We start from the raw sequence: 19,858 nt of genomic DNA, 5'->3' as shown, positions 1-19,858 counted from the left end.
CCAGCATCAAATCAGGATGAGGATCTCTAAGCAGATTCCAAAATTGATAGGTGATTTAAAACTCTGCCCTTCCCTGAATCCTTAGCACTTCTCTCTCCAAATGAGATGCAACTGTTGGCAAGCAGGGAGGACCACAATATGGATTGAGATTTATGCCAGCTTATAGGGCTTATTATAGAAATTTAGCTTAAGTTTTATTTCTTGCCCCTTTGAGTTTATGGTATGAGATTCATACCCACATGTGTCCCAAATAGAACTCTTGGTTTCCATCTTCCACCTAACCTGTTTCTCAGCCTAGCTTTCCTTTCTCAGGGAATAACACCAATATCCACCCAAGTATGCAAATTAGAAACCAGGCATTATTTCTATTTTCTCTGCCTTATCATTTAGCATAACATTCTTGAAATTCTGTATCTTACTCTTAAATCTGTTCATATTGTTTCACCTCTCTCTGTCCATTCTTTGTTCATTCAGATGTTGTGGCAGATAACATGCAAATAACATTAATTTTTTAATTATGATCAATGCTATAGGGGAGTACAGGGGAACCAAGGGGTCAGGACCACCACCTGTGGAAGTGGCATTTGGGGCAAAACTTGAAAGCTTGTAATGTTGCTGAAAGCCAGGATCCTTGTCCCTGATGCCAATCCAATAATGAGGACACAGTTTTGAGAAACAGGAAAAAGGTTTATTGGTTTGCTAGAAAAGGAGAGACACAGGGGACTCCTGTCTCAAAGGCTGTGATTTTGCCCATCCACAGGTACAGGTTTTTTTTTTTTTTTTTTTTTTTACAGAGGTGACTCAAAGTCTACATTTCTCATGTTCTGTCTCTGGAGTTATAATTCACTTATTAATTTGGGAGATAGATAGTCATTTCTGAGATCTTCTGGTACCACCCTCACAGTTTGGATTACTTTGTTGCTATGGTGGGTTTTTACTCTGGGACAGATAACTCTGTTTAAGATGTGGAATAAAGGTAATCCTGTTTCCCTTGAGATTAGGGAGGAGCATGGAGAGAGGGAGAGAAAGAAAAATAAATAAAAATAAAAATAAATTACAGTGGCAGAGTAGCAAGGGTTATATTCAAAGCATAAAGTGGAACACTGTTACAGTAAAAGTTGGTGGCAGAAGGTAGGAGAGCACATATGTTCTAGAAAAAACTATTTGTGTGATAACTTTCATCAGGGTAAATCGTAGTATGCAGAGAAACCTGAAGGTGTCCAGGACAATCCCAGCCCTCATCAACTTTCACCTGAATTACTGCAATGGCCTCTTACCCTCTTTCCCTTCCTGGAGTCTAATTTTCCTTATCTCTTTTCCAGAGACTCAAAAGAACACTCTTTCTAAAGTATGAATCCAATTATGTGTCTCTTACTCAAAACAAGTCTCATTATCCTTAAGGCTAAGTATCTGATCTCTTTAGCATACCACCGAAACCCCGGTGATGTGGTATCTGTGTTGTTGTCCAACACTTTCTCATGGTTGCCAGAAACCTGGGTGGTGGCAGGCACTTCTCTTTGCATTTTTAGAAATACCTCACTCTGGCTTATCCCTGTATCTTTGTTTGTGCAATAGCTTCTAACCAGAAAGACTCTCCCTCCTGGAATTATGTTCAACTTTCCAGGCTTAACCTTTTAGGCTTCTTCATAGAATGTCCCCTTATAACACCCTGTACATGCCTCTACCATAGCACTTTGTACAAAGCCTTAAAATTCATTGACTCAATAAATAAATATTCATTCATTGGCTTCTTTTGGGAGATGCTAGAGGATACAGCAGTAAACAAAACAGATGTTACTCCTCAGGCTGGGGAATTTTAAATTTTAAAAGGGCTGGGGAAGTAGCTCAGTGGTAGGGTATTCCTGGTTTCAGTAACTTGGTAGGTGGGAATTGTTGCTTAATCATTTCCATATCCTCAATGGGTAGTACAGAAACAGTACCTAATTAAAGATAAATCTGATAATCCCAGTGGATGGGAGGCTGAGGCAGGAGGATCGCACGTTCAAAGCTAGGCTCAGCAATGGTGAGGTGCTAAGAAATTCAGTGATACCCTGTCTCTAATAAAATACAAAATTGGGCTGGGGATGTGGCTCAGTGGTTGAGTGCCCCTGAGTTTAATCCCTGGTACCAAAAAAAAAGATAAATCTGAAGTTGGGCATGGTGGTGCACACCTGTAATCCCAGAAACCTGGAAGACTGAGACAGGTGGATTGCAAGTTTTAGGATAGCCTGGGCAACTTAGTGAGACCCTGTCTCAAAATAAAATTTTAAAAGGGCTGGGGAAGTAGCTCAGTGGTAGGGCATTCCTGGTTTCAATCATCAGTACCTAAAAAAAAAAAAAAAGAAAGAAATATAAATCTGCAACCTGCATGAACTTGTAGCACAGGTGGAGCAGTGTTGGATTCTTTGTCTTGTGAATTTAAAGCATAAAATTCATGAATAGCAGTCTGTAAAGAAAAATGTAATTTATTAAAGCAAAGTAAAGTAAATCTCCTGTGACTAGGAGGGGACCCACGAAGGTTGTCAAAAAATGGCTCTTGTCTAGGGGTTTATATGGATCTGTAGATTTAAGGAAGTCAACCTCTGGCCCAATACTGGGAAAGGCACTCAGTATCCATGAGGCATTCATAAAGTCTTTAATCCAATCAAAATATTGATCAGGTGTTTTTCCTTCTTCAGAGGAATTATGGCCTCCAGGTCACGTATGTTCCTATGGACTCCAGGTCACATAAGTCCTGATTTAAAAACAACCTTTTTGCAACTCCATCAGCAAAAACCTGCAGTTGTTTGTGCTCTGATGCCGGGGAAATTCCCCTAGGGCCCATTTCCCTATCTGCCTAGCCTTATCTCTTCCTCCTGACCTCAAACTGAGGTAGGTTTCAGGCTCAGGTCTGTCCAGCTTCGAAGTCTATTCTCTTTCCATAACTATGTGGAGCCCATATTAATCTGAATAATTTAAAGGAAAAATAGTAACACTATTCATAAAAATGGTAGCACAGGTCATACATAAGTAGGATCTGGTTCATCCTAAGTGCTCAACAAATCATGCCATTTTGCTACTTTTTACTTTTTTTTTTTTTTGTACTAGGGATTGAACTCAGGATCACTCAACCATTGAACCATATCCTCAACCCTATTTTGGATTTTATTTAGAGGCACTGTCTCACTGAGTTGCTTAGTGCCTTGCTTTTTGCTGAGGCTGACTTTAAACTCTCCATGCTCCTGCCTCAGCCTCCTGAACTGCTGGGATTACAGGCATGCGTCACCTCACCTGGCTACATTTTAAATTTTTTTTTTTTTTTTTTGGTTTGTTTTTGGTACCAGAGATTGAACCCAGGGATGGCTAACCACTGAGCTACATCCCTAGCCGTTTTTTATATATTAGAGATAGGGTCTTGCTGAATTGCTGAGGGCCTACCTAAATTGCTAAGGCTGGCTTTGAACTAGAGATTCTTCTGCCTTAGCCTCCTGAGCTGCTGGGATTACAAGCAAGTACCATTCTTGTAATGCCTGGCCCCCAGCCCATTCTTATTTTTAAGTTGCTTAGGGCCTTACTAAATTGTTGAGGCTGACTTTGAACATGCCATCCTCCTGCTTCTGCCTCTTGAGTTTCTGGAATTACAGGCATGAACCACCATGCCCAGCTGCATTTTACTTTTTAAAGAGGTGATTCTGAGAAAATGAGATTAGGGAGATCTGGAAGGAGAAGATCAGGAAAAGATCAGGAAAGTTAGGGAAAAGAAGATCAGGGTCGAGGTCAGGGAGAAGAAGGTTGGGAAAAAGAAAAATACATAGTTTCAAAGCCATAAGGAATATAGTCAAAACATCAAGTGAACCCCTGTTACAGTGAGGGCATGGATGAAACTGATCATTATGCTAAGCACAATAAACCAGGCACAGAAAGACAAGTACCACATGATCTTTCTCATGTGAGATCTAAATAAATTGATCTCATAGGGGTTGAGAATATAAAAGTGGATATCACAAGTTGAGAGGTAGTGGTGGAGGGAGAAAAAGAGCAAAAGGTTGATTAATGGGCACTAAGTTCCAGTTAGATAGGAATAAGAAATTCTGGTGTTCTATTGCACAATAGTGTGACCATAGATAATACTTATGTTCCGTGTACTTCAAAAACCTAGACGGATTCTGAATGTTTTCACCATAAAGAAATCATAAATGAGGAGCGATATGCTTAATGTGATTTAAACATCACACAGCATATACATGTATTGAAATGTCACAGTGTTCTCCATAAGAACATACAATTATAAGCCTGGTGCAGTGGCACAAATCTGTAATCCTAGAGACTCTGGAGGCTGAGACAAGAAGATTTCAAGTTCAAGGCCAGTCTCAGCAATTTAACAGGGCACTAAGCAACTTAGTGAGACTCTGTCTCAAATTAAAAAAATAAAAAAGGTCTGGGGATATGGCTCATAGGTTAAGCAACCATGGGTTCAATCCCCGTGTATTGCCAAATAAATGCCAATCAATAATGAGGATACAGTTTTGAGAAACAGGAAAAAGGTTTATTGCTTTGCTAGCAAAGGAGAAACACAGGGAACTCCTGTTCCAGAGGCTGTGATTCTGCCCACCATAGGAACAAGGGGCTATTAAAGAGATGACTCAAAGGCTACATTCCAGGTATTCTCTGTCTGGAGTTGTAATTCATTTGTTAATTTGGGGGATAGTCATTTTGAGATCTTCTGGTACCATCCCCAAAGTCTAAATTACTTTATTCCTATAGTGGGCATGTATTCAGGGACAGATGACTCTTCCTAGGATGGGGAAAAAAGGTACCTGTTTCCCCTGCCATTAGGGAGGGGGAGAGATTGGGGAGGAGCAGAAGTCATCGTGTGTGCGCTGGGGATAGATTGAACCCAGGACCTTGTGCATGCAAGGCAAGCACACTACCAACTGAGCTATATTCCCCAGTGTGTGTGTGTGTAATATCTTTTAGTTATGGATGGACCTTTATTTTTATTTATTTGTATGTGGTGCTGAGAATTGAACCCAGTGTCACACATGCTAGGCAAGCGCTCTTCCACTCAGCTACAACCCCAGCCCACAATAATAGTTTTTGATATGAGAGCAACATGATTATATTTTCACTTACATCTTTGTTTTTTGGTACTAGGAATTGAAGCCAGGGTGTTTAACCATTACTAAAACCGAGCCCTTTATTTTTTTCAGACAATGTCTCGCCAAATTTGCCCAGGCTGGACTCAAGACTTCCATTTTCCTGCCTCAGCTTCCCTAGGAACTGGGATTAGAGTGCGTCATCATGTCTGGGTAATCCTTATTGATTTTAATAAAAGCCAGTGTGAACATGGCTCCTAGGCTCAATAAAGTTTTAATGACCTGTGATTACTCTAATTTTGATACTTAAAGGAAGGAGAAACTGAAGGGAAGAGCACTGGAGTAAGCAAGAATATGTCCTCAAAGACCCACATCCAACTAATGCCCTCCTCCTAAATTTCCACCAATTCCCAGTAGCCAGTTTTGTTATAATGGATTAAGTCATTGATAAGGTTACAGCCCTCATGATCAAGTCACTTCTCAAGGCCCCACTTCTGAATACTATTACAATAGGAACCAAGCCTTTCACACCTGAGCCTTTGGGGAACATTTCAATCCGAACTATAAGAACTGATGGTCTCCTCTTCGCCCCTAAGTGCTGGGAATTGAATCCAGCTTGCTTGACTAGTACTCTTATCTCTGAGGTACACTCCCAGTCCCTCCCTTATTTTTAAATTTTTAATCAATGAATGAATGAATTTTTTGGTACTGGGAATTGAACCTAGAGATGCTTTACCACTGACATGTCCAGCTCTTTTTAGTTTTTATTTTGAGACAGAGTCTTGCTAAATTGCTTAATTCTTGCTAAATTGCTGAGGCTGAGCTTGAATTTGGAATCTTCCTGCCTCAGCCTCCTGAGTTGCTGGGATTATAGGCATTCACCACTGGGAAGGGCTCTACTTTCTTTCTTTTCTTTTTTTTAAACAAATGGATAATTTCTATAATATGGATATACCTTAATTTTTTAAACTAGTCCTCAGTTGGTGAACATAAGTTTTATGGTTTTTACTACTACAAATACATGTGAAGTAAACATGTATTGTTTACACATCATTGTATTATACTCTGGCTAATATAATTTGGACCAAGTTAATTAACCTCTATGTGGCATTTAAAATCTATAAAGCTTTCAGTTAGTTCAACTAATGTATGTAAAATTTCTTGCAGACACCTTGGCTAAAGAAATGTTAGTTCTCATCTCAAAAATCTACATAATGTTATGCTCATTTATGTTACTGAAAGCTTGTTTCTTGTCCCCAATACCAATCCAATAATGAGGATACAGTTTTGAGAAAAAGAAAAAATAAGTTTTATTGCTTTGCTAGCAAAGGAGAAACACAGGGACTCTTGTCCTAGAGGCTGTGATTCTGCCCATCAGAGGGAACAGAGCGTTGTAAACTAGATGATTCAGAGGAATCCTATTTCCTGAGACTTAGTGGGGAGAGATTAGGAAGGAGAAGACAAGGGAGAAGAAGATCAGAGAGAAGATCAGGGAGGAGGTCAGTTTAATTTTAGAGCAGCAAGGGATATATTCAAGGCATAAAGTGGATTAACATAATTAACATAAAGATTAACATAATTAACACAATTATTCTCATTTACTATTATTCTAAATCCTTTGTTTAGATTTCATTAATGAGTAAAATGATGGAACATTTGTAACTGGGTGACAATATCACCAAGTTCCTGGGTTCTTGTAGTATCAGAAGAATAAGATAAAAGCACAATTAAGATGGGAATGAGACTCTATTCTTTTTTTTTTTTTTTTTTAGAGAGAGAGAGAGAGAATTTTTTTTTTTAATATTTATTTTTTAGTTTTCAGCGGACCCACATCTTTGTTTGTATGTGGTGCTGAGGATCGAACCTGGGCTGCACGCATGCCGGGCAAGCGTGCTACCGCTTGAGCCACATCCCCAGCCGGAGACTCTATTCTTTTTATTGGTACAGGGAATTTAACCCAGTCAGGCAAGAACCCAGTGGCTCTACCGCTGAGCCACATCACCAGCCTCAAGATTCTATTCTTATGGTTGGACATAGGGCAGGTAGGACTTGGGGCACAAAAAAAAAAAAACCCAGGTTGACTCAAATAAAGGACAAAAGTATACAGCTTTTATGGCACTTATGGAGTAGGCAGGTGCTCATTCTCTTGATGTAATCACATGTAGAGAGAGAGTTTTAACTGCTACCCATGGTCTTCTACATCGTGCATCTTCATTTGACTTATATCTCATTACCACCTCCTCTCCATTCAATAGTGAAAAATCATAAAAAAAAATTCAGGTAACAGTTTTTTAATTTACTCCTTTTTTTGTACTGGGGTTTGAACTCAGTGCTGTCCACCACTGACCCATAACCCTAATCTTTTTTTCTTTGAGACAGGGTCTCAGAATAATTTCTGACACTGGGTTCAAATTGCAAGTCCTCCTGCCTCAGCTTTCTGAGTTGCTGAGTCAGGTGAGCGCCATGGCGTCAGGCTGCCCCTTTGACTTGTGGTGTTACCATCTAAGGGTGCTGGGGTTGTTGTCTCTGTACAGCAAAGAATTAAAGAAGAGGACATAAAGAGAGCAAGCAAGCAGCAGGTCCAACCTCTCCAAAGAGAAGGGGCACTCCCTGCCCCCACAGAGCTGGGAATCGGTGGGGAGTTTTGGCTTCTTTTTATGATCTCTGGAATTTCCTCTTTTTCTTATCTCCTCTACTCATTTCTTATCTCCTCTAATATTATTGATTGGTGCTCCCTCTCTCCATGGGTCTGTTTTAGTTTTTCTATTGGATCCCACCCACTTAGGAGCACAAGTACAGGTCCCCTGCTGGTGTCCACCAGCATTTTTGTCAACCAGGAAGTTGACTTCCTTAGAAAACCATCTCCATGCTTCTTTTTTCTGGCCATGCTGTAATAGCAGTCCACTTTAAATTTTGAATATCACCCTTGCTGCTCTGCCACTGCAACTTATTTTAAAAAGGACCTGTTCTTTCTCTTCCTCTCTCTGCTCCTTCCTAATTGTTCCTCCCTCCCAAATCTGAGGATTTGGATTACCTTTCTTCACCATCCTAGACAGAGTTATCTGTCTAGACAAAGTTATCTGTCCTTGAGTACACACCCACCATAGGAATGAAGTAATCTAGACTTTGGGGATGGCACCAGAAGCTCTCAGAAATTACTATGTTACAACTCCAACAGACAACCCGAGGAATGTAGTCTATGAACCTCTTTTTAAAAGCCCTTGTTCCCTCTGATGGGCAGAATCATAGCCTTTCGGGCAGGAGTCCCTTATATTTCTCCTTTGCTAGAAAAGCAATAAGACTTTTTTCCTTTTTCTCAAAACCATGTCCTTGTTACTGGATTGGTATTGGGGACAAGGACCAAATTTTCCCTAACACTGACACTGACCTCCTCATTTGCCACCTTGCCCTGGCTGCCTAAGCCCTTCCATATCTCCCTCAGTGGCACAGGCCTGTAATTCCAGAAGCTCTGGAGATTGAGGCAGGAGGATCACACGTTCTAAGATTAACCAGTGCTACTAATCAAGACCTTGTCTCAAAATTAAAAATAAATAGGGCTGCAGATGTAGCTGACCTGTAGCGAGCCTCTGGGTTCAATCCCCAATACATGTGCCCCCCAACACCGCCCACCGCAAGAAAAAAAAAAAAGAAAAAGGAAGGAAGGATAGTGTGGTTACCTTCCTAACCATTTGTAAGATCTCTAGATGTATGCAAATCAAAACTAGATACAAGGATAGTGGCCAAGTATATGTAATTAAATATTGATCTATTTATTGGACATGCTACAATTATTTGTCCATTTCATTGTTTTTCAACCTTTGTCTTTGGGCATATGAAAAGCACAGCTTGTTGAGTTCAAGTTAGCAATATTTTCCTTGTTTCTTGGTTGGGCATCTTGCTTAGAAATGGCATAAGCCGGTTTCTCCCATTATAGAAATTATTTCCACGGTCACAATGTGGTGTGGTGAAAAGAACGTGGGTAAGATGTAAACAAACTCTTACATCTTGGTGCCCAACTTTCATACTGTGCAACGATAAATGTCAATTTAACATTCTGACCCATTTCCTCATCTGCAAAATGAGGAAAATAAGACCCACCTAAGAGGTTGGTAAATGATCGAAATGCCTAGTATCTAGTAAATTGCGCCCAGAGGGGCAGATATTGTAAAAAATGGCAATCTCCCTGGTAGAAGACTAAAAAGTTGAGGCACAAATTTTGGTGAGTTTACATTCCATACGTCTTTCTGGGAGCTTTTTATAAGTACTCCATTAAACTACAAACCCTATAATGCATGTAAAAGTTTCTGTGTATGAAACTCTATTGGCTCGGGGTAGGGCAAAGAGCTAGTCCCCCCCACCCCCCGAATTTTACCTATTTAAAACACCATGTCTCCACCTTTCCTTTAAGCGCGTGCGGTACTTTTTCTTTCTCCCCGAATGCCAACTGTACAGGTTTCAAAGTGAGTCTTCCAATTAGAGAAACTGTGACTATCATAACATACATTTTTAACAACATGGGCTGTGTGAGGCCCTGAGATTCTGTCTAAATAATTCATTCTGTAAGTTTAGAATGAAGAATAACAATCACCACGATCATATTTGGTAGTGCTTTTTACCCTCTGGGAACCTGGGTTCGTTCCCAGCCTGTTTCCTTCATGAGCCACCAGCCTCCTACACTTATTATTGATGTTTGACACACTCCCTATTTGCATACGAAGGTGGGCTGATTGCTCCAGAGCGCCCCATCACTGCTGCGCTCCGCTTGCGCAGTGCCAGTAGAGGCGACGTGCGCTCTCCGTTTCACCCAGGCGCGAGCGCGGCGGCCGGGAGAGAGGCGCGTCGCGGCTCCGACGAGTCCGCTCTGGGGAAGATGCCACAAAGTGTGTTGCCCAAGCTCGCGGCGTCTGCCGGGCGCCAGCGTTCCCCTCTCGCCCTCCAGCGGCCCCACCAATTGGGGTCGGGCGGCCGCGGGTAAGGGGAGGGGCGGAAGGTGCGGATCCTCTGGGAGCGGCGGGGAATTCCCCCTTCCACCGAACGTTCCCGATTGTTCACCGTCTTCACGTCAGCAGCAGGGGGTAATCCCCGACTCCAGCTGCTCCTGACGTCACCGAGCGGAGCCACCGCCCCCCCACCGCGTCCCTGCCTCCCGGGCCTCCTGGAAGCCCCGCCCCTAGTCGTAGCCCCGCCCCGCCCCAGCCGCCCGACGTAGAGGGCGGAGTTTCTCTGACCGGGGCGTGTGCAGTTGTTTGGGCCAGAAGGTTCTCTGGTGCAGGCGCTCCTCCTGCTGCCCCGCCCAGTAGGTTCGTTCGTACCGCTTCTTGTACACCCTTTCTCCCTCCTCCTTCTCCTCGCCCCGCCTTCCCTCCTCTTCTCCTCAGTCCCTCTAGTTCTTTCCCCGCCTCACCACCTTCCACGATCTCGCGAGACTTGGCCCAGAACATTGCGGATCGGGTCGGCGCCATTTTGGGACTGAGACTGGTTGTGGGGGAGGGAAAAGCGGCAAAAGGGGATTATTCAAAGTACCGAAAACCTCCTCCCGGGATCGAGCGCAGCGGCACCCCCAGGCCAGGGACACCTCTGGTGGGGCAGAAGGTAATATCGTCCTCTGTGCTCCACGCCGGAGTCTGGGGGAGGAGGGGGTTGCCCGTGTCGGCGTTGGGGTTTGAGGGGTCGGGAGCGGCGTTGGCGGCGCGAGGTGTGAGGCTGCCCGCGGCCGGGGGGGCGGCGGGGAGCCAGAGGGGCGAGGAGAGGGAGGCGCGGGGAGGCCTCGCCTGGGTGTTGACTCAGCCCCGGTGGCGCGGAGGTGGCGGTTGTGGGAGGGGGTGGGTGCTTTGCCTTGGCGGCTGCGTGGTGGGGGGAGTGTTTGGCGGAGGCTGGAGCGGTCCGGCGCCCTTCGCGCTCGGTCTGCCTTCCTCAGGCCTCTCGCACGCGCCCGCCTGCTGTGCACCACTACCCTTCTCCGAAGCTGAGGGAGTCGAGGCCGAGTTGTGGCCTTCGGCTGTTTTCTTCAGCAGCGCTTCCGCGCTCCCCGCCTCTCTCGGATCCTTGGCTCTTGCCGGGGACCGAGGCCAGTGCTACCTTGCTCCTCACGAGTCCTGTGGGGACTGAAGAGACTAATTCTTTCGGGAGGCGAGATCTTTTTTTTTTTCCGGTTTAGGAGATGGGCCTGGTACCTCTCACTAATTTGGTTTTTGGGAAAAACCTGTTTTCTGTATTTTAAGGAAATAGGAAGCTATATCTTTATCCCACTGCCGCCCTCCAGAGCGGAGAAGTCTGACCCTCAGGCGAATTTAAGAAACATTCTTGGTCCACTCCTCCACCTCTCTAGCTTAGTGGAGAAAACATGCCTCTTTTAAACATTCAAATTGGAGGGAGCGTCTCTCTTCTGTCCCTCATTCTCCCAAGTTACACATTTACTAATGCTTCATGGTAGCACAACTATTAGTTTTCCTTTGGAACATTGAATAGAATTGGAGAAAATCTTTTGTAAGATTGTCAATTTCATAGTTTTAGTATTTATTCAGAAAGGTTAGTTTCGCTCATATGATCCCCCAGTTCCCCAGTATTACGTCCGCACGCTGTTCCCAGTTCGAATCAGTACTTGTCCTCCTGCTTCCATTACCCACTGGTGCCCCCCACTCCCTTCCTTTTCATTCAGTAGACTTTTATTTAAAGAGTGCTTGCTTTGGCAAAGCCCTTTTCCAGGTTCCTGTAGGATTATACAGAAGTGAATTTTGCTTTAAACGTTGATCTTTAAGATGGGGATAGTTTTTTTTTTTTTTTTTTTAGTTCAAAACCCAAACTCTGTGTAATTTAATTTTTTAAATAACTTTTTACAGGTGATTGAATTATTCAGATATGAAGATCATCTTCTAGGTTTTGTGTAAAAGGCCCCGGATATTTCAAGTGGCCATTTTGGAATTACAATGTTTTTGGATAATTTTGCCCCTGAAGTTTATTAAAATTGGCAAGAATCATCTCTGAAGTGAATTGATAGTAGTGAACAGATTCTACAAACTACTTAAAAAGAGACCCAGGCATTTCTTCAGTATTTTGGTTCAAACGGATTATATAAGTGGTTAAAAGTATTTCAGCTGGTGATATTTTTGCCCCCCCCACCCCCATCCTGTTGTTGTTCTTCAGCCAAACTGTAAGATATGTTTGATTTGTGTACTGAGTAGTTTCAGCAGCTTCAAATTACTGTTTTGAGTATTGCTAAAGTTTCATGGCAGTTTATTTTTACCTTTATTAAAACTTTTAGGAATTTTTGACCTCAGCCCTTTTCATGTCACAATGGGACAGCTTTTCTAAATGAAGACATTGAAAGAATACAGAGTTTTTTTCTTTTTATCTTTTACTTACGTGGAAATTTAAGATGTTGCAGTTTTCCACCAGCATGGTAGTATTGAGATAGCTATTTGTGTCTTTTTATGTGCTGATGTTTAGGAATACTCTTCAGATGTGAAATTTTCTGTTCGTTTCTGCTTTTTGGCTCATAAGTTGGATATTTCATCTGGAGTGGATAAGTACAACAGTTACAAGTACATGGAATAATAAAGAAGACTTTGATCTTAAATCCGAGGAACTTGGCTAATTCTGGAGATAGCCATATGAAAACTTTAAAACAGAAGTATGGGTAGCTGACTTGAAATAACTCTATGTCAAATAGTCATAGGTTAAGCATCTTCAAAGAACTTGGATATTTCAGAGGATACAAAATAAAAAAACAAACTGGAAAACATAAAGATTACAGAGAAAGAACCAACACCTTCGTGGGCAGTCCTGTTGGAATTTGTAAGTATTATGGTGAGCAAATCAAATGTTCATTTGTTAACTGTGATGAGAGTCAAATTTATCCTGTATTCTTGGAAACCTTTCATTTTCTTGCAATAGTATTGCTTGGCTTCAGTTTCCTGGACAGTCTGAAAAACAACCATTAACCATTGAGTAAATTGAAATGCAGAAAAAAGATTTAAGGATTAGAAATATTTCAGAAAAAGTCCTAAGTTAAAGGTCTTGTGCTTTTAAAAAACTAAATCCATATGGTCAGTGTTCACTTTGGGCTTGTGGATTCACAGAATAGTAGAAAATTAGGGAAAAACGCAATTAATATTTCACAATTCTCTAAGCTGTTTTACGTATTAAATGTATGTTTTTTGATGGACAGTTTGCTTTCTAAATGTGGGCTTAGACTTGCAAATAAAGTTTAGTGTTCCATATTAGTTGATTAAAACAAATTATAACAGCTCTCGGTTTTTAATCTATTTCATGAAATAGCTTGTTTTAAGGCACAACCCTTCCATAACATTTTAATCCGTTATTGGAATTAACTTTTTTTTTTTTGGTACTAGGAATTTAACCCATGGGTGCTTTACCACTGAGCCAGGTTCCTGCCCTTTTGTTATTTTGACAGGGTCTCCCTGAGTTACCTAGGCTTCACTAAGTTGCTGAGACTGGCTTTGAACTTGGCAATCCTCCTCCCTCAGCCTCCAGAGTAGTTGGGATTACAGGCATATGCCACCATGCCAGGCCAGAATTAACTTTTTGAAACAATTTGTTGAAGTGGTTTTGTATTTCAAATTGAGTTAGAATTTTAATTTTAAAAAGGAAACAAATGACCAGGAAAGAAAGAGAAAGGAATGGAGCAAGCAGAATTAAGAACCTTTAAAATCTATGACTGTATCCCCCCCGCCCCTCCCAGGAAAGGTATGCTGGTTTAAGATTATAAGCAGTGTTTTTTTTTTTAAATGTTGTGACTATTAATTGCTCTAGTACAAATCCTTTGGCTAATTATGTTTTAATAATATGTTTTTCAGCAATGAAAGTTTTTAGTGACCATTAGTTACTATATTTAATTTTTCAGTGAATTGTGGGCACTCATGGGCGTTGTTTTTAAAAGAAACTTACTGAAGTTTATGTTAAGGCTGTTAATATTAGTGAACAGAGGGCTCATCTGGCATGTGAGATGAGCATCACATAAAAATAAAAGTATTGTGTACACCTACAACTAAAAAAAAAGTTTAAAAAATAAAGTACTTTAAAAAATATTAGGGAACAGGTCAGTGTAAGTAAAATAAATTTGAGCTTATTTCATCTAATTATTTTTCTGAGAGAAAAGATGACTTGTCAGTTGCTCCTTTCATTCTTTTTTTGGGTACAGGAAATTGAACCCAGGGACACTTTACCTTTGAACTACATTCCCCAAGCCCTTTTTTTTTTAAAAAAAATATATTTATTTTTTAGGTGTAGATGGATCCAACACAATGCATTTATTTTTATGTGGTGCTGAGGATCGAACCCTGGTCCCGCCCTTGCTAGGGGAGCGCTCTACCACTGAGCTGCAATCCCAGCGCCCCCAAGCCCTCTGTTTATTTATTTATTTATTTTTGTTCTTTTTTTTTAAAAATTTTTATTGTTGGTTGTTCAAAACATTACATAGTTCTTGATATATCATATTTCACACTTTGATTCAAGTGGGTTATGAACTCCCATTTTCCCAAGCCCTCTTTTAATTTTTTTTTTTTTTTGCAACAGTCAGCCAAGTTGCTCAGGGCCTTGCTAAATAGCTGAGATTGGCCTCAAACTTTATGTTCCTCCTCCCTCAGCCTCCTGAGTCTCTGGAATTACAGACCTGTGCCACCACGCCTACCTACTCATTTATTACTAAAGAAACTTTTGCTAACCTGTTGAATTCTGTTAGCTCTGCTAGAGCAAAAGAGGTAGTAAAGTAAGAATGTAAGTAGTCAGATAATCATTGTAGGATTTACTTTCTGTTCTAGAATTGAGATCAGAGAGTTTTACAACACTCTTTTGTCATAATAGACTGGGTTGTCTGTGTTTTCTTCATTACATATGTGTGTAGTATTTCTAATTTGAGTTTCTGTTTCAATTTATATAAAATTTGAGAACATTCTACTCTTCATCTGGGGGAGCTTGTATTTTATGCATTCCAACCTAATGACTTTTCAAGTTGTCTAAGAATATACATTTGAGATGTGATTATGAAGTTGGACTGGAATCATATGACCTTTATTCATAAAGAAGTTTATAGCATTTGTTGTTTATGATAGTTTTTCTTTAAATTCCCTTATTGTTAATCTCAAGCAGTAGTATCAGAATAGAATAGTCTATAGATACTAAAGTTTTTTTTTTTAAACAATTTAATCCTTGTATAGTCTGACATTTATAAACTTTGCTTATAATAGTTGTTCAAGGACACATTTACTTAAATTTTGTTTTGTTTTGTTTTTGGATAGTGTGAATTGAACCCAGGGGTGCTTTACCACTGAGCTACATCCCCAGCCCTTTTTTAATATTTTATGACAGGGTCCCCCTGTTGCTGAGGCTGGCCTTGAACTTGTGACCCTCCAGCCTCAGCCTCCCTAGTCACTGGGATTACAGGTGTGTTCCACCATGCTGGCCTACTTGAATGTTTTGGTAAATGTTTTCAACATTTTATTTTCTGAGGGTTAAAATAATGGTATCACTAGTAATTGGAGCGATTGCTGGACTGCTTCCCCTCTTCTCTGCATACCTTTTTTTAAAAATTCCTTTTTGAGTCCCCCTACCCCCTTTCTCTTATGTATAAACTATAGGTCTAAATAATTTACAAGGTATATGGGTGATAGTGGTGACAGGTGTTTTTTCAGTGGGCTTTATGTGATATATCTTTGTTTTGGTACTGGGGGTTGAACCAAGGGGTGCTTAACCACTGAGCCAGTGGTTTTTTTTTTTTTTTGGTACCTGTGATTGAACACAGGGGCGCCATAGTACTGTTCTCTTTTTAAAATTTTTTGAGACAAGGCCTTGCTAAGTGAGCTTGCTCAGACCCTTGCTAAATTGCTTAGGCTGGCCTGAACTTGCTATCCTCCTGCCTTCTTAGCCTCCTTGGTTTCTGGGATTATAGTCCTGTGCCACCACCCCTGATTGAGAATTATTTCAAATTGATAATTTTGTGGAATTTGTATGTGATTTTTGGGAAGTAGTTCTATTAATTTCAAGCCAGACCCTCATGAAAATGTTAATTACAGGTAAACCTTTTTGTGAGGTGTCAGATAATCATTATAGTAGGACAAACCTTTTTATGTGGTAGGGTCTCTCAATTTTACCTGCTTGCTTTTTCCTTTTTTATCAGCTGGTGGGGCAGCTAGCCCTTGAAGTAATTGTTACACAGGGTTTCCCACTCACTTTTTAAATTTTTGTTATAGGGAGAATTGAGTGAAGGAGCATTCCACACTGAGCTACTACACTCCAGCTCTTTTTTATTTTGAGACATGGTCTCACTATAAGTGGCCTCAAACTTAGGCTTATCCTGCCTCAACCTCCCAAGTAGCTGGGATTGCACCACCATGCCTTCCTCATTATTTCAACAGTAAATCTGGGATTCTTATGTCTCCCCTCTCCCCCCAAATTTAACAGTTTTATTTATAATTGTTATGAAGTTGAACTGCTGAAGCATGTTCACTGAAACATTTTGACCACGTTAATGCTTTATATCCCATATTTATATTAAAAATTCACACAAGTGAAAATAGAAAAATGGCCAGTACCTGATTTCTGTACCCTATTTTTCCACTCAGTCATATGTACTATTTGACCCCATAGGGGGAAATGTCTAATGTTCAGAACTAACAATAAAAGAAGAGAATGAAATCTTAAGCATGTTCTCCACTTATGCTGCGTGCTAGTTGGATATCTTTTGGCATAGTTGTTACTTGTTTGGCATGTATAGCACACAGGTTGGTGTCTTCAAAAAGGCTAAAAACCAGGTAGGCCTCACTTGCTTTCCTTCAGAGCACTAATAGCTGTGCTCTGCATGTGCAGGTCTGTTTTGAAGTCCTGAGCAATTTGACACACAAGACACCAGAAGGGGAGTTTGTGAATCAGAAGTTCAGTGGACTTCTGGTAACTTGTAATTTCAGGGAGTGCTACAGTACCAGTGCTGTAACAGTAAGGTTTCTTCACCACTCCAGTAGAGGGTGTATTCCTGTGAGTAGCTTTTGTAGTCATTTGTTTCCTGGGTACTTTACCACTGATTAGAGAGTGATGGTGGTGCCATTGCAGTGGCTGTGAACACTCTTAAAAATCTCTTGAGTGCTAGTTATGCTAGACAACTCAGCAAATGAGTGTCCACTTTGTGGTGTACTATCATTTAGTAGTGAACATAGCAAAAATGTTAAGATCTTTCTGTTCTGAAGTTCTGTGAATATAGAATAAAAGAATCATTGAATTTAAATCATGATTCCATCCCATTGATTAGGTAATAAATATGTGATGTTGATCAAGGCAGGCTTTTAATTTTTTTTATTTATTTTTTTGGTACCAAGTATTGAACTTGGGCATTAAACCACTGAGACACATCGCTAGCCCTTTTTGTATTCAATTTAGAGACAGGGTCTCACTGAGTTTCTTGGGGCCTCACTAAGTTGCTGAGGCTGGCTTTGAACTCTCTATCCTCCTGCCTCAGCCTGCTGTGATTACAGGTATGTGCCACCATGCCCAGCCCAGATTTTTTTTAGATAAGAATATTCTTGTTATTCAAAATAATGCTTCATAAGGTTATCATTAGAATAAAGTGAAATAATGAGTGCTAAAATGTATTGCAGTTGTAAAATGATAATAATAGTAGTATATAGCTGACTACACAGATGACAGTGATTGAGGACCATGTGATGATCCAGGAGGGAGAGTTTGGAACATAAAATAAATGTAGAATGGACAAAATTCATCAGAATTTAGATTTGCATTTTGTGACATTAAAATTGTTAAAATATGCATTATACTTTTCTGGAATCATATTATTGTAATCTGTGATGTGACATAGCTTACAATGGCATCTTTATGCAGATTATCTTAAATCTCCAATCTTTGCCCCATATTCTATACTTACATTTTAACTACTTTCTTGAATGCCCCACATGTTTAGATTAACTTCCAAAACCATGCTCTTCTTTCCTAGTCTTGTACCTTTTCCATTCTTTCTTAGTAAATGGCTCTATCATCTATCTCGTCAGATTAAAACACCTGGGAACCATCTTCAAATTTCTTCTTTCCTCCATCTAATCTATTTGCTCTATCTCCATAGTCTGTCAAATATATCTATTTCTATCCTACTATCACTAGACTTGTCCAGTACACTATCTTTTCTCATCTGAACTATTGCAGTAAATGCTTTCTTCCCTGACCATTTGTGCTGTATAGTTTATTATTTATAACAGAGTAAACCTTCAAAAATGATAATCAGATCATGTCATTTTTCGCTTAAAATCCTTGTCTTCTACTGGGCACAGTGGCGCATGCCCATAATCCCAGAGGCTCAGGAGGCTAAGACTGGAGGATCATAAGTTCAAAGCCAGCCTCAGCAAAAAGCAAGGCACTAAGCAACTCAGTGAGACCCTGTCTCTAAATAAAATACAAAATAGGCTGGGGATGTGGCTCAGTGGTTGAGTGCCCCTGAGTTCAACCCCCAATACCCCTTTCCCTCAACAAAAAAAAAGCCCCCAAATAACTCTTGTCTTCCGTTGGACCTAAGTAAAATGCACTGTATCCTGCAAGGATCTGCATTGTCCCCCTACTTTTTCTACAATTCTGTTTATATTACAGTCTGACTGGTCCATTGAACTTGTGGCTTTTCTCTTCCTTGAACACACCATGCATTTTCCTTACTGTTTTAAGGCCTTTGTTACTTTTCCCCTCTTTTTTCTTTCTAGCTCAGGTTTGAATTTTTTTTTATTCTTCTCATTTATTTATTTATTTGGTACCAGGGATTGAACCCAGGAGTGCTTAACCACCGAGCCATATCTCCAGTCCTTTTTTTATATTTTATTTTTAGACAGGGTCTTGCTGAGTTGCTCAGGCCTTCTCTAAGTTCCTGAGGCTGGCTTTGAATTTGGGATTCTCCTGCTTCAGCCTTCCCAGCTGCTGGAATCACAGGCGTGCCTCACTGTGCCTGACTGCCAGCCCTTTTTATTTTGAGATGTCTCACGTCTCACTAGGTTGCTTACAGCCTTCTAAATTGCTGAGGCTGGCTTTGAACCTGGGATTTCCCCTGCTTCAGCCTTCCAAGTTGCTGGGATTATAGGTCTGTGCCACCACACCTCTTTCCTTCTTTCTTTTTAATATTTATTTTTTAGGTGTAGATGGACACCAACACAATGCCTTTATTATTATTATTATTTTTTTATATGGTGCTGAGGATCGAACCCGGGTCCCGCCCATACTAGGCGAGCGCTCTACCTCTGAGCCACAATCCCAGCCCCTTTCTTTCTGTTTTTTGTGGTTCTGGGGATTGAGCCCACGGCCTTGTGCATGCGAGGCAAGTGCTCTACCAACTGAGCTATATCCCTAGCCCTCTTTCATTCATATTTGACACAGGGGTCTTACTAGGTTGCCCAGATTGGCCTAGAATTCCTTGAGTTGAGATCCTCCAGCTTCAACCTTTTCTTTCATTTTTTTTTTTTTTTCTTTCTAGTACTGTGGATTGAACTCAGAGGTGCTAAGCCACGGAGCCAACCCTTTTTATTTTGAGATAGGGTTTAAGTTGCTTAGGGTCTTGTTAGGTTTCTTAGATCAGCCTTGAACTTGTGATCCTCCTGCGTAGCCTCCTGAGTTTCTGGGATTATAGGCATGTGCCACTGTGCCCAGCTCTACCTTAGACTGTCAAAGAAATGGGACTATGGGTGCCTGCTACCATACCTGACTAGCTCAGTGGTTCCACTTTGATACTTTCTCTGATTACTGTATGTAGTTGGGAATCCCCTCTCTATATCCTTTTTTTTTTTTTT

At 40.9% G+C, this 19,858-nt stretch overlaps 1 protein-coding gene across 4 annotated transcripts in view; it reads left to right on the top strand.

Moving 5' to 3' along the window:
* The first annotated feature begins 10,441 nt into the window (after nt 1-10,441).
* Gpbp1 (GC-rich promoter binding protein 1) overlaps nt 10,442-19,858 on the top strand; it is a 65,345-nt gene continuing 55,928 nt past the window's right edge. Inside the window, exons 1-2 of one of the 4 annotated variants that reach the window (XM_071612592.1) lie at nt 10,442-10,667; nt 11,915-12,869. The gene's annotated coding sequence lies outside the window, so the exon portion shown is untranslated. Of the gene's footprint in view, nt 10,668-11,914; nt 12,882-19,858 lie in introns of all 4 variants that reach the window. The other 3 variants (XM_071612593.1, XM_027938102.3, XM_027938103.3) reach the window with 3 other exon arrangements.

The sequence above is a fragment of the Marmota flaviventris genome, chromosome 5 (genome assembly GCF_047511675.1).
Source record: "Marmota flaviventris isolate mMarFla1 chromosome 5, mMarFla1.hap1, whole genome shotgun sequence".
Taxonomy (NCBI): Eukaryota; Metazoa; Chordata; class Mammalia; order Rodentia; family Sciuridae; genus Marmota; species Marmota flaviventris.
The sequence above is the reverse complement of the archived record's forward strand: the minus strand, read 5'-3'. Positions and strand labels throughout refer to the sequence as shown.